This window comes from Myodes glareolus, chromosome 10 (genome assembly GCF_982192425.1).
Source record: "Myodes glareolus chromosome 10, mMyoGla1.1, whole genome shotgun sequence".
NCBI classification, from domain to species: Eukaryota; Metazoa; Chordata; class Mammalia; order Rodentia; family Cricetidae; genus Myodes; species Myodes glareolus.
The window spans coordinates 66,651,051-66,664,630 of NC_142035.1; positions in this window are offsets into that span (position 1 = coordinate 66,651,051).

The following is a 13,580-nucleotide window of genomic DNA, read 5'->3' on the forward strand; positions in this document are numbered from 1 at the left end:
GATCCCATATCCATCCTTCCTCCCTCCCCCCATCCCAGTACACTGAGCTTTCCCCATTCCTCACCTACTCCCTTCTCTCTAACCCTCTCCCCTTCCAACAACCCTCCCACCCCCCCATGCACCCGAGGTTACCTGGGACTCTTGTCTATTTCCAATCTCCAGGCAGATAGCTACATGATTTTCATCAGGTTCACCTTCTTATTTAGCTTCTCTAGGATCACGAATAATAGGCTCAAAGACCTTTAATTATGGTTAGAATCCACATATGAGTGAATACATACCATATTCCTCTTTTTGGGTCTGGCTTACCTCACTCAGTAAAGCGTTTTCTATTTCCATCCATTTGCATGCAAAATTCAAGGTGTCATTGTTTTTTACCGCTGAGTAAAACTCCTATATGGATATGTTCCACACCTTCTTTAACCATTCTTCTATTGAGGGGCACCTAGGCTGTTTCCAGGTTCTGGCTATTACAAATAGTGCTGCTATGAACATAGTTGAACAAATGCTTTTGTAATATGTTAGAGCATCTCTTGGCTATATTCCCAAGAGTGGAATTGCTGGGTCCTGAGGGAGGTAGACTCCCAGTTTCCTGAGAAACTGCCACACTGATTTCCACAGTGGCTGCACAAGTTTGCATTCTCACCAACAATGGATGAGTGTTCCCCTCATTCCACATCTTCTCCAGCATAGGCTATCATTGGTGTTTTTGAGTTTGGCTATTCTGACGGGAGTAAGATGATATCTCAAAGTGGTTTTGATTTGCATTTCCCTGATCGCTAAGGAGGTTGAGCATGACCTTAAGTGCCTTTTGGCCATTCGAAGTTCGTCTGTTGTGAATTCTCTGTTCAGTTCAGTACCCCATTTTTTAATTGGGTTAATTAGAGTTTTAGTGCCTAGTTTCTTGAGTTCTTTGTATATTTTGGAGATCAGACCTTTGTCTGATGAGGGGTTGGTGACGATCTTCTCCCAGTTGGAAGGTAGCCTTTTTGTCTTACTGACAGTGTCCTTTGCTTTGCAGAAACTTCTCAGTTTCAGTAGGTCCCATTTATTCATTGTTTCTCTTATTGTCTGCACTCCTGGGGTTCTGCTTAGGAACTGGTCTCCTGTGCCTATATCTTGTAGACTACTTCCCACTTTCTCTTCTATCAGGTTCAAAGTGGTCGGATTAATGTTGATGTCTTTAATCCATTTGGACCTGAGTTTTGTGCATGGTGATAGATATGGATCTATTTTCATTCTTCTACAGGCTGACATCCAGTTATGCTAGCACCATTTGTTAAAGATGCTATCCTTCTTCCATTGTATACCTTTACCTCCCTTGTCGAATATCAGGTGTTCATACGTTTGTGGGTTAATACCCGGGTCTTCTATGCGATTCCATAGGTCGACTTCTCTGTTGTTATGCCAATATCAAGCTGTTTTCAATACTGTTGCTCTGTAATAGAGTTTGAAGTCAGGGTTGGTAATGCTTCCAGAAGTTCCTTTATTGTATAAGATTGTTTTGGCTATCCTGGGTTTTTTGTTTTTCCATATAAACTTGATTATTGTTCTCTCAAGGTCTGTGAAGAAGTTTGATGGAATTTTGATGGGGATTGCGTTGAATCTATAGATTGCTTTTGGTAGAATTGCCATTTTTACTATGTTGATTCTCCCAATCCAAGAGCAGGGGAGGTCTTTCCATTTTCTGGTATCCTCCTCAATTTCTTTCTTAAAAGACTTGTTCTTGTTCTTGTCAAATAGGTCTTTCACTTCCTTGGTTAGAGTTACCCCAAGATATTTTATGCTATTTGTGGCTATCATGAAAGGTGATGTTTCTCTGATTTCCCTCTTTGCTTCTTTGTCCTTTGTGTATAGGAGGGCAACCGATTTTTTTGAGTTGATCTTGTATCCTGCCACATTACTAAAGGTGTTTATCAGCTGTAGGAGTTCTTTGGTAGAGTTTTTGGGGTCGCTTATGTACACTATCATATTGTCAGCAAATAATGAAAGTTTAACTTCATCCTTTCCAATTCGAATCCCCTTGATCCCCTTATGTTGTCTTATTGCTATTGCTAGAACTTCAAGCACTATATTGAAGAGGTATGGAGAGAGTGGACAGCCTTGTCGTGTTTCTGATTTTAGTGGAATGGTTTTGAGTTTCTCTCTGTTCAATTTGATGTTAGCTTTCGGCTTACTATATATTGCTTTTATTATATTTAGGTATGATCCTCGTATACCCAATCTCTCCAACACCTTTATCATAAATGGGTGTTGAATTTTGTCAAATGCTTTTTCAGCATCCAATGAAATGATCATATGGTTTTTTTCTTTCATTTTATTTATATGATGGATTACATTGATAGATTTGCGTATGTTGAACCAGCCCTGCATCTCTGGGATGAAGCCCACTTGATCATTATGGATAATTTTTCTAATGTATTCTTGGATTCGGTTTTCCAGTATTTTATTGAGTATTTTAGCGTCAATGTTCATGAGTGAAATTGGTCTGTAATTCTCTTTCTTGGTTGTGTCTTTGTTTGGTTTTGGTATCAGGGTAACTGTAGCTTCATAAAAAGAGTTTGGCAATGATTCTTCTATTTCTATATTGTGAAATACATTAAGGAGTATAGGTATTAGCTCTTCCTGGAAGTTCTGGTAGAATTCTGCATTGAAACCATCTGGTCCTGGGCTTTTTTTGGTAGGGAGATTTTTGATAACAGCTTCTAATTCTTCATGACTGACAGGTCTATTTAGGTTGTTCACCTGGTCTTGGTTCAACTTTGGTATATGGTATTTATCTAAAAAAATTTCCATTTCTTTAACATTTTCCAACTTTGTGGCATACAAACTTTCGTAGTGAGATCTAATGATTCTCTGAATTTCCTCTGTGTCTGTGGTTATGTCCCACTTTTCATTTCTGATCTTATTAATTTGCGTGTTCTCTCTCTGCTGTTTGATTAGCTTGGATAGGGGTTTGTCAATCTTGTTGATTTTCTCCAAGAACCAGCTTTTTGTTTCATTGATTCTTTGAATCTTTGGATTGTTTTCTGTGTGTCGATTTCATTGATTTCAGCCCTCAGTTTGATTATTTCCATTCTTTTATTCCTCCTGGGTGAGTCTGCTTCTGTTTTTTCTGGAGCTTTCAGGTGTGCTGTTAAGTCTCCAACATGTGCTTTCTCCATTTTCTTTAATTGGGCACTTAGTGCTATGAACTTTCCTCTTAGCACTGCTTTCATAGTGTCCCATAGGTTTGAGTATGTTGTGTCTTTATTTTCATTAAATTCAAGGAAGACTTTAATTTCTTTCTTTATTTCTTTCTTGACCCAGGGGTGATTCAGTAGTTGATTGTTCAACTTCCATGAGTTTGTTGGTTTCCTGGGGGTAGCACTGTTGTTTAATTCTAACTTTAATCCATGGTGGTCTGATAAGACACAGGTGGTTACTAGTATTTTTTTGTATCTGTGGAAGTTTGTTTTGTTACCCAGTATGTGGTCAATTTTCGAGAAGGTTCCATGAGCTGCAGAGAAGATGGTATATTCTTTCCTATTTGGGTGGAATGTTCTATAGATGTCTGTTAAGTCCATTTGATTCAATACCTCCAATAATTCTCTTATTTCTCTATTAGGTTTCTGTCTGATTGACCTGTCCATTGGTGAGAGAGGAGTGTTAAAGTCTCCTACTATTAGTGTCTGTCGTTTGATGACTGCCTTGAGTTCTAGAAGTGTTTCTTTTACATAAGTAGGAGTCTTTATATTAGGGGCATAAATATTCAGGATTGAGACTTTCTCCTGATGAATTGTTCCTGTTATGAGTATAAAATGTCTGTCTCCATCTCTTCTGATTGATTTTAGTTTGAAGTCAATTTTGTTGGAAATTAGAATGGCCACACATGCTTGATTCTTAGGTCCATTTGCTTGAAAAACCTTTTCCCAACCCTTTACTCTGAGTAGATATCTGTCTTTGTGGTTGAGGTGTGTTTCTTGTAAACAGCAGAATGTTGGATCCTGTTTTCGTATTCAATCTCTTAGTCTGTGCCTTTTTATAGGTGAATTGAATCCATTAATATTAAGTGATATTAATGACCAGTGGTTGTTGACTCCGGCTATTATTATTTTTTGTTTGTTTGTTTAATAGAGCTTGTATGTGTCCCTTCTTTGAGTTAAGCTCGTGAAGGGTCGCTAGATGTCTGAGTTATTGTAGGCAGTGATGGCAATGTTGGATTCCTTGGGTTGCGATTTTCCTTCTATTACTTTCTGTAAGGCTGGGTTTGTGGCTACGAATTGTTTAAATTTGTTCTTATCCTGGAATATTTTGTTTTCTCCATTGATAGTGAATGATAGCTTGGCTGGGTATAGTAGTCTGGGTTTGCATCCATGGTCTCTTAGTTTCTGCAGTACCTCTATCCAGGACCTTCTGGCTTTCATGGTTTCCATAGAGAAGTCCGGTGTAAGTCTGATCGGTTTACCTTTATAAGTTACTTGACCTTTTTCCTTTGCAGCTCTTAATATTCTTTCTTTAATCTGTATGTTTTGTGTTTTGATTATTATATGGCAAGGGAATTTTTTTTGATCAAGTCTATTCGGTGTTCTGTATGCTTCTTGAACCTTCATAGGAATATCATTCTTTAGGTTGGGAAAGTTTTCTTCTATAATTTTGGTGAATATATTTTCTGGGCCTTTGATCTGCAATTCTTCTCCTTCTTTAATCCCTATTATTCTTAGATTTGGTTTTTTTATTGTGCTCCAAATTTTTTGAATGTTTTGTGATGAGAATTTGTTGGATTTGCTGTTTTCTTTGATCAGAGCATTTATTTTCTCTATGGTATCTTCAGACTCTGAGATTCATTCTTCCATCTCTTGTATCCTATTGGTTATGCTTGATTCTGTAGTCTCTGTTCGTTTACCTAGATTTTCCATATCCAGCCGGCCCTCGTTTAGTGTTTTCTTCATTGCCTCCATTTCAGTTTTCAATTCTTGAACTGTTTCCATTACCTGTTTGATTGATTTTTCTTGGTTTCCCAGTGTATCATTCACAGATTTACTCATTTCTTTGAACATTTTATTATACTTCTCATCCATTTCTTTACTCATTTCTTCAATCTTTTTGTTGTATTTCTCATCCAGTTCTTTAAGGGAGTTATTCCTATCCTGTTTAAGGGACTCTATTGCTTTCATAATGGCATTTTTTTCCACTTCTTCTGAATTAAGTGGTTCAGGTCCTTCTATTGTAGGGTTGTTGGGATCTGGTGATTTCATGTTGTTTTTTAGATTGTTGGAGGAGTTCTTGCCTTGGCGTCTGCCCATCTCTTCCTTCAAATGCTCTCTATTGGATCTTCTGGTACCAGGTCAGGTTCCCTTGTTGGGCAAGGACTTCACTGATAGAAGGTCTACCTTTCCTCAGGTAGTCTATTGAAACACACGGACTCCCTCCTGCCATGTTGCACTCACAGCCCAGGCTCAGCGCGCAAGGGAGCTGCTCTGGGGAGATCTTGTGACCCCAGGGGGATGGGGGGAAGAGAGGAAGGTGTGCCTGGATGAAGGCTGGGATGGGATTCTGGAGAGCTCCCCAGGGTGGGGCCACCACTGCAGGGTGACCAGAATGTTTAGGGGGGTGGGGAAATCTGAATTCCTCCTAGCTGAAGCCCTCGGGCCAGGAACAAACTCACTCCTCCTCCAATGGATGTCTGCTAGAAGTTCACTGTCTCTTGCTGGCCAGGAATGTCTTTGACTTCAGTTTTGAAGCCAAGGTATTTTCAAAATATCTATCTTGGGTTAGTTCAGCAGCATTTATAAACAAGGGTCTTTAGCAGCTGTTGCTCCTTCCTCAGCCTTAAAACAATTCAAACAGAGAATAATAACATAGAGTATCAGGATTCTCTGTGTATTTTCCATCTTTATGAGGCTTTATTTTAACCTCTATTTCTTTTATTTTTACTTTTACTTTTTGAGACAGGTTCTCTGTATATCTTTGTCCTGGAATAACTCTGTAGACCAGGCTGTCCTTGACCTCACAGAATTCTGCCTGTCTCTACCTCCTCAGTGCTGGGATTAAAGGCACGTGCTACCACACCTTGAACCCACAGAGATCTGTCTCTGCCTCCCAGGCATTGGGATTAAAGGTGTGTACTACCACACCTTGAGGTCACAGAGGTCAATCTACTTCTGCCCCTTGAAGTTACAGAGGTCAATGTACCTCTACCTCCCAAGTGTTGGGATTAAAGGTGTGTACCACCACACCCAACTACTCTCTTTCTTTTTACTTTTATTCTGCATATATTTTTAACACACTGTAAACCATTTAGAGGTTTTCTTCCTCTTTGAATCTCTCTTTACTGCATATCTCTCTTTTTCTGACCACTTGAGTCTTTAAGGAGAGGATTAAAGCTGTGGCTTTGACAGCTGGATCCACCCCATTCCTTAGCTTTCCAGCCTCATGGCTGAGATACCGCCAGAGCCATTTTTACCTTCACAACTCTACAGTGTTTCAAGGTCCCTGACAGTAAGCAAGCCTCAGCATTCTGCTCACAGACCACACTCAGTCGGACTGCCTGCCTGCAAGAGTCAGAGTTTGTCCTGGCAGGACAGCCCAGAAAGCCAGCATTTTTAAACAGCACAGCTTTTTTTCTGCTACGGCTGAAAACCAAAAAGTATGCATTCAGCTTTTCATTAACACTATTTAAGTGTTTCGTGGCAGGACCTTTTAATGAGCTACAGGGTTTTGCAGCTAAAACTGAGTCAGGAAGCCTCTCTTAGATGAGAGCCTTGCTTGCCTCTAACAAGCAGAACAGACCCAAGAAATTGCTGCTGCCAAGAAAATATGCTTTACTCTATTCTTTCCCAAGTTTTCTCAAGCTTTCTGTGGATTCAGTTATCCACGTCTGGGCATCATTTGTAGTATGAGGGCCGGCTTGTTGGGGTATCTGTTCCCGCCTCATACCCCACAGCCAGCAAGTCCCAGAGAAAATCAATCACACAGAGTTCTCTATAAGTTATAAAGCTGATTGGTCCATTAGGTCAGGCTACTTATTAGCTCTTTTTTTTTTTTTTAGTAAATTTTATTAAATTATAAAAGTTTCCATTTCCGCCCCCCCTCCCAACACCCTCCCACTCCCCCCACTCCCCCCCTCCTTCCCCTCCGTCCCCCAGGGCAGTCAGGGTTTCCTGCCCTGTGGGAAGCTCCAGCTCCCTCCCCCTTCCTCCAGGTCCAGGAAGGCGAGCGTCCAAACACACTGGATCCCCAAAATCCAGCATATGCAGAGGAAACAGGTCCCAGTGTCATAGTCAATGGCTTTTCAGAAAGACCCCGGGCCAGCCACAGTCAGAGAATCCGGCCAAATTCCGAGAATCTGGCTAGATCACGTCCTCGTTCAGTCCCAGTCCGACTGGCCCTGGTAAATTCCCATCAGATCCATTCCCTTGTATCAGTGGGTGGTAGCATCCCTCGCAGTACTGATTTCGTCTTTCATGTTCCTCCTCCTTCCGCTCCCCCTCCGGACCTCGGGGGGCTCAATCCGTTGCTCCAATGTGGGCCTCCGACTGCATAGCCGTCCTTCGCCAGCCGAAGGATCTATGGTGATAAGCAAAATATACATCAGTATGGTCATGGGCCACGGCCATTTCAGGCACCCTCTCCTCTGTCCAGAGAGCAATCTGGGGGATTTCTCTTTGGACCTGGGATCCCATATATAATCAAGTCTCCTGTAAACCCTAAAATGGCTCCCTTAGTTGAAATATATTGTTCCCTGATCCCATATTCATCCTACCTCCCTCCCCCCCTCCCATCCCCGGCCACCAAGCTTTCCCCGTTCCTCCCCTACTCCCTTCTCTCTAGCCCTCTCCCCCTCCATCGACCCTCCCACCCCCCCATGCACCCGAGGTTACCTGGACTCTTGTCTATTTCCTACCTCCTGGAGGATAGCTAAATAATCTTCATCAGGTTCATCTTCTTATTTAGCTTCTCTAGGATCACAAATAATAGGCTCAAAGACCTTTAATTATGGTTAGAATCCACTTATGAGTGAATACATACCGTGTTCCTCTTTTTGGGTCTGGCTTACCTCACTCAGTAAAGCGTTTTCTATTTCCATCCATTTGCATGCAAAATTCAAGATGTCATTGTTTTTAACCGCCGAGTAAAACTCTAATGTATATATGTTCCACACCTTTTTTAACCATTCTTCTATTGAGGGGCACCTAGGTTGTTTCCATGTTCTGGCTATTACAAATAGTGCAGCTATGAACATAGTTGAACAAATGCTTTTGTAGTATGTTAGGGAATCTTTAGGGTATATTCCCAAGAGTGGTATTGCTGGGTCCTGAGGGAGGTTGACTCCCAGTTTCCTGAGAAACCGCCACACTGATTTCCACAGTGGCTGCACGAATTTGCATTCCCACCAACAATGGATGAGTGTTCCCCTCACCCCACATCCTCTCCAGCATAGGCTATCGTTGGTGTTTTTGACTTTAGCTATTCTGACAGGTGTAAGATGGTATCTCAAAGTGGTTTTGATTTGCATTTCCCTGATCGCTAAGGAGGTTGAGCATGACCTTAAGTGTCTTCTGGCCATTCGAAGTTCATCTGTTGTGAATTCTCTGTTATGTTCAGTACCCCCATTTTTTAATTGGGTTAATTAGAGTTTTAGTGCCTAGTTTCTTGAGTTCTTTGTATATTTTGGAGATCAGACCTTTGTCTGATGAGGGGTTGGTGAAGATCTTCTCCCAGTCAGAAGGCAGCCTTTTTGTCCTACTGACAGTGTCCTTTGCTTTACAGAAGCTTCCCAGTTTCAGTAGATCCCATTTATTCATTGTTTCTCTTATTGTCTGTGCTGCTGGGGTCCTACTTAGGAAGAGGCCTCCTGTGCCTAAATCTTGTAGACTACTTCCCACTTTCTCTTCTATCAGGTTCAAAGTGGACGGATTAATGTTGATGTCTTTAATCCATTTGGACTTGAGTTTTGTGCATGGTGATAGATATGGATCTACTTTCATTTTTTTACAGGTTGACATCCAGTTATGCCAGCACCATTTGTTAAAGATGCTTTCCTTCTTCCATTGTATACCTTTAGCTCCCTTGTCGAAAATTAGGTGTTCATAAGATTGTGGGTTAATATCTGGGTCTTCTATTCGATTCCATAGGTCGACTTCTCTGTTCTTATGCCAATACCAAGCTGTTTTCAATACTGTAGCTCTATAATAGAGTTTGAAGTCAGGGATGGTAATGCCTCCAGAAGTTCTTTTATTGTATAAGATTGTTTTGGCTATCCTGGGTTTTTTGTTTTGCCATATAAACTTGATTATTGTTCTCTCAAGGTCTGTGAAGAAGTTTGATGGGATTTTGATGGGGATTGCATTGAATCTATAGATTGCTTTTGGTAGAATTGCCATTTTTACTATGTTGATTCTCCCAATCCAAGAGCAGGGGAGGTCTTTCCATTTTCTGGTATCCTCCTCAATTTCTTTCTTCAAAGACTTAAAGTTTTTGTCAAATAGGTCTTTCACTTCCTTGGTTAGAGTAACCCCAAGATATTTTATGCTATTTGTGGCTATCATGAAAGGTGATGCTTCTCTGATTTCCCTCTCTGCTTCTTTATCCTTTGTGTATAGGAGGGCCACTGATTTTTGGGAGTTGATCTTGTATCCTGCCACGTTACTAAAGGTGTTTATCAGCTGTAGGAGTTCTTTGGTAGAGTTTTTGGGGTCGCTTATGTAAACTATCATATCGTCAGCAAATAATGAAAGTTTAACTTCATCCTTTCCAATTCGAATCCCCGTGATCCCCTTATGTTGTCTTATTGCTATTGCTAGAACTTCAAGCACTATATTGAAGAGGTATGGAGAGAGTGGACAGCCTTGTCGCGTTCCTGATTTTAGTGGAAAGGCTTTGAGTTTCTCTCCATTCAGTTTGATGTTAGCTGTCGGCTTGGTGTATATTGCTTTTATTATATTTAGGTATGATCCTTGTATCCCCAGTCTCTCCAACACCTTTATCATAAATGGGTGTTGAATTTTGTCAAATGCTTTTTCAGCATCTAGTGAGATGATCATATGGTTTTTTTCTTTCAGTTTATTTATATGATGGATTACATTGATAGATTTGCGAATGTTGAACCAGCCCTGCATCTCTGGAATGAAGCCTACTTGATCATAATGGATAATTTTTCTAATGTGCTCTTGGATTCGGTTTGCCAGTATTTTATTGAGAATTTTCGCGTCGATGTTCATGAGTGAGATTGGCCTGTAATTCTCTTTCTTGGTTGTGTCTTTGTGTGGTTTTGGTATTAGGGTAACTGTAGCTTCATAAAAGGAGTTAGGCAGTGACTCTTCTGTTTCTATATTGTGGAATACGTTAAGGAGTATAGGTATTAGCTCTTCCTGGAAATTCTGGTAGAATTCTGCATTGAAACCATCTGGTCCTGGGCTTTTTTTGGTAGGGAGATTTTTGATAACAGCTTCTAACTCTTCGCGACTAACAGGTCTATTTAGATTGTTCACCTGGTCTTGGTTCAACTTTGGTATATGGTACTTATCTAAAAAAATGTCCATTTCTTTTACATTTTCCAACTTTGTGGCATATAAACTTTCATAGTAAGATCTAATGATTCTCTGAATTTCCTCTGTGTCTGTGGTTATGTCCCCCTTTTCATTTCTGATCTTATTAATTTGCATGTTCTCTCTCTGCCGTTTGATTAACTTGGATAGGGGTTTGTCAATCTTGTTGATTTTCTCCAAGAACCAGCTTTTTGATTCATTGATTCTTTGGATTGTTTTCTCTGTTTCTATTTTGTTGATTTCAGCCCTCAGTTTGATTATTTCCAGTCTTCTAGACCTCCTGGGTGAATCAGCTTCTTTTTTTTCTAGATCTTTCAAGTGTGCTGTTAAGTCTCCAATGTGTGCTTTCTCTGCTTTCTTTAATTGGGCACTTAGTGCTATGAACTTTCCTCTTAGCACTGCTTTCATAGTGTCCCATAGGTTTGAGTATGATGTGTCTTTGTTTTCATTAAATTCAAGGAAGAGTTTAATTTCTTTCTTTATTTCTTCCTTGACCCAGGGGTGATTTAGTAGTTGACTGTTCAGTTTCCATGAGTTTGTTGGCTTCCTGGGGGGAGCATTGTTGTTGAATTCTAATTTTAGTCCATGGTGATCTGACAAGACACAGGTAGTTACTAATATTTTTCTGTATCTGTGGAAGTTTGCTTTGTTACCGAGTATGTGGTCAATTTTCGAGAAGGTTCCATGAGCTGCAGAGAAAAAGGTATATTCTTTCCTATTTGGGTGGAGTGTTCTATAGATGTCTGTTAAGTCCATTTGATTCAATACCTCCAATAGGTCTCTCAATTCTCTGTTTGGTTTCTGTCTGATTGACCTGTCCATTGGTGAGAGAGGAGTGTTGAAGTCTCCTACTATTAGTGTGTGTGGTTTGATGACCGCCTTGAGTTCTAGAAGAGTTTCTTTTACATATGTGGGTGCCTTTATATTAGGAGCATAGATATTCAGGATTGAGACTTCCTCCTGATGAATTGTTCCAGTTATGAGTATGAAATGTCCATCTCCATTTCTTCTGATTGATTTTAGTTTGAAGTCGATTTTGTTAGATATTAGAATGGCCACGCCCGCTTGTTTCTTAGGTCCATTTGCTTGGAAAACCTTTTCCCAACCCTTTACTCTGAGTAAGTGTCTGTCTTTGTGGTTGAGGTGTGTTTCTTGTAAACAGCAGAATGTTGGATCCTGTTTTCGTATCCAATCTCTAAGTCTGTACCTCTTTATAGGTGAATTGAGTCCATTGATATTAAGTGATATTAATGACCAGTGGTTGTTGACTCCGGTCATTTTTTTTTTTTTAAGTAGTAGAGTGTATGTGTTTTTCTTCTTTGATTTGTGCTTGTGAATGGTCGCTAGATGTTCGAGTTATTGTAGATCGTGTTGGGAATGTTGGATTCCTTCGGTAGTGATTTTCCTTCTAATATTCTCTGTAAGGCTGGATTAGTAGCTACGTATTGTTTAAATTTGTTTTTATCCTGGAATATTTTGTTTTCTCCGTTGATAGTGAACAATAGCTTGGCTGGGTATAGTAGTCTGGGTTTGCATCCATGGTCTCTTAGTTTCTGTAGTACCTCTATCCAGGATCTTCTGGCTTTCATGGTTTCCATAGAGAAATCCGGTGTAAGCCTGATAGGTTTACCTTTATAAGTTACTTGACCTTTTTCCTTTGCAGCTCTTAAAATTTTTTCTTTAATATTTATGTTTTGTGTTTTGATTATTATATGGCACGGGGATGTTTTTTTCTGATCCAATCTATTCGGTGTTCTGTATGCTTCTTGAACCTTCATAGGAATATCATTCTTTAGGTTGGGAAAGTTTTCTTCTATAATTTTGTTGAATATATTTTCTGGGCCTTTGATCTGCAGTTCTTCTCCTTCTTCAATCCCTATTATTCTTAGATTTGGTTTTTTTATTGTGTCCCAGATTTCCTGAATGTTTTGTGAAGAGAATTTGTTGGATTTGCCGTTTTCTCTGACCAGAGCATTTATTTTCTCTATGGTATCTTCAGAATCTGAGATTCGTTCTTCTATCTCTTGTATTCTATTGGTTATGCTTGATTCTGTAGTCTCCGCTCGTTTACCTAGGTTTTCCATATCCAGCCGGTTCTCGTTTTGTGTTTTCTTCATTGCCTCCATTTCAGTTTTCAATTCTTGGACTGTTTCCTTTACTTGTTTGATTGTTTTTTCTTGGTTTCTCAGGGTATCACTCACGGATTTACTTATTTCTTCAAACTTTTTGTTATATTTCTCATCCATGTCTATACTCATTTCTTCAAACTTTTTGTTATACTTCTCGACCAGTTCCTTAAGGGAGTTATTCATATCCTGTTTAAGGGACTCTATTGCTTTCATAATGGCACTTTTTTCCACTTCATCTGGGTTAGAGTGTTCAAATCCTTCTGTTGTAGGGTCATTGGGATCCGATATTTTCATGTTGTTTTTCAGATTGTTGGAGGAGGTCTTGCCTTGGCGTCTGCCCATCTCTTCGATCAAATGCTCTCTATTGGAACTTCTGGTATCGGGTCAGGTTCCCTTGTTGGGCAGGGAGTTCACTGATAGAATGCCTACCTTTCCCCAAGCAGGGTATTGAACCACAGGCACTGCCTCTTTCCGGGATGCCCCTATAGAGCAGGCCCAGTGTGCAAGGCAGCTGAGCTGGGGAAATTTTATGGGCTCAGTGGGAGGGGAGAAATATAGAAATTTGTACCTGGATGGAAGCTGGGATGGCAGGTGGGAGAGCCTAGCAGGGTGGAAACAGCACTGCAGGCTGACCTGGGAGTCTATGGGGTCGGGGAGAGTCCTAGCTCCCCCTCGCTGGGCCCGCGGGGGCCCAAATCAACTCACCACTCCGAAGGCCCTCTGGATGGAAGCTGGGATGGCTGGCGGGGAAGCTAGCAGGGTGGAGCCAGCAGAGCAGGCTGACCTGGGAGTCTATGGGGTCGGGGAGAGTCCTAGCTCCCCCTCGCTGGGCCCGCGGGGGCCCAAATCAACTCACCACTCCGAAGGCCCTCTGGATGGAAGCTGGGATGGCTGGCGGGGAAGCTAGCAGGGTGGAGCCAGC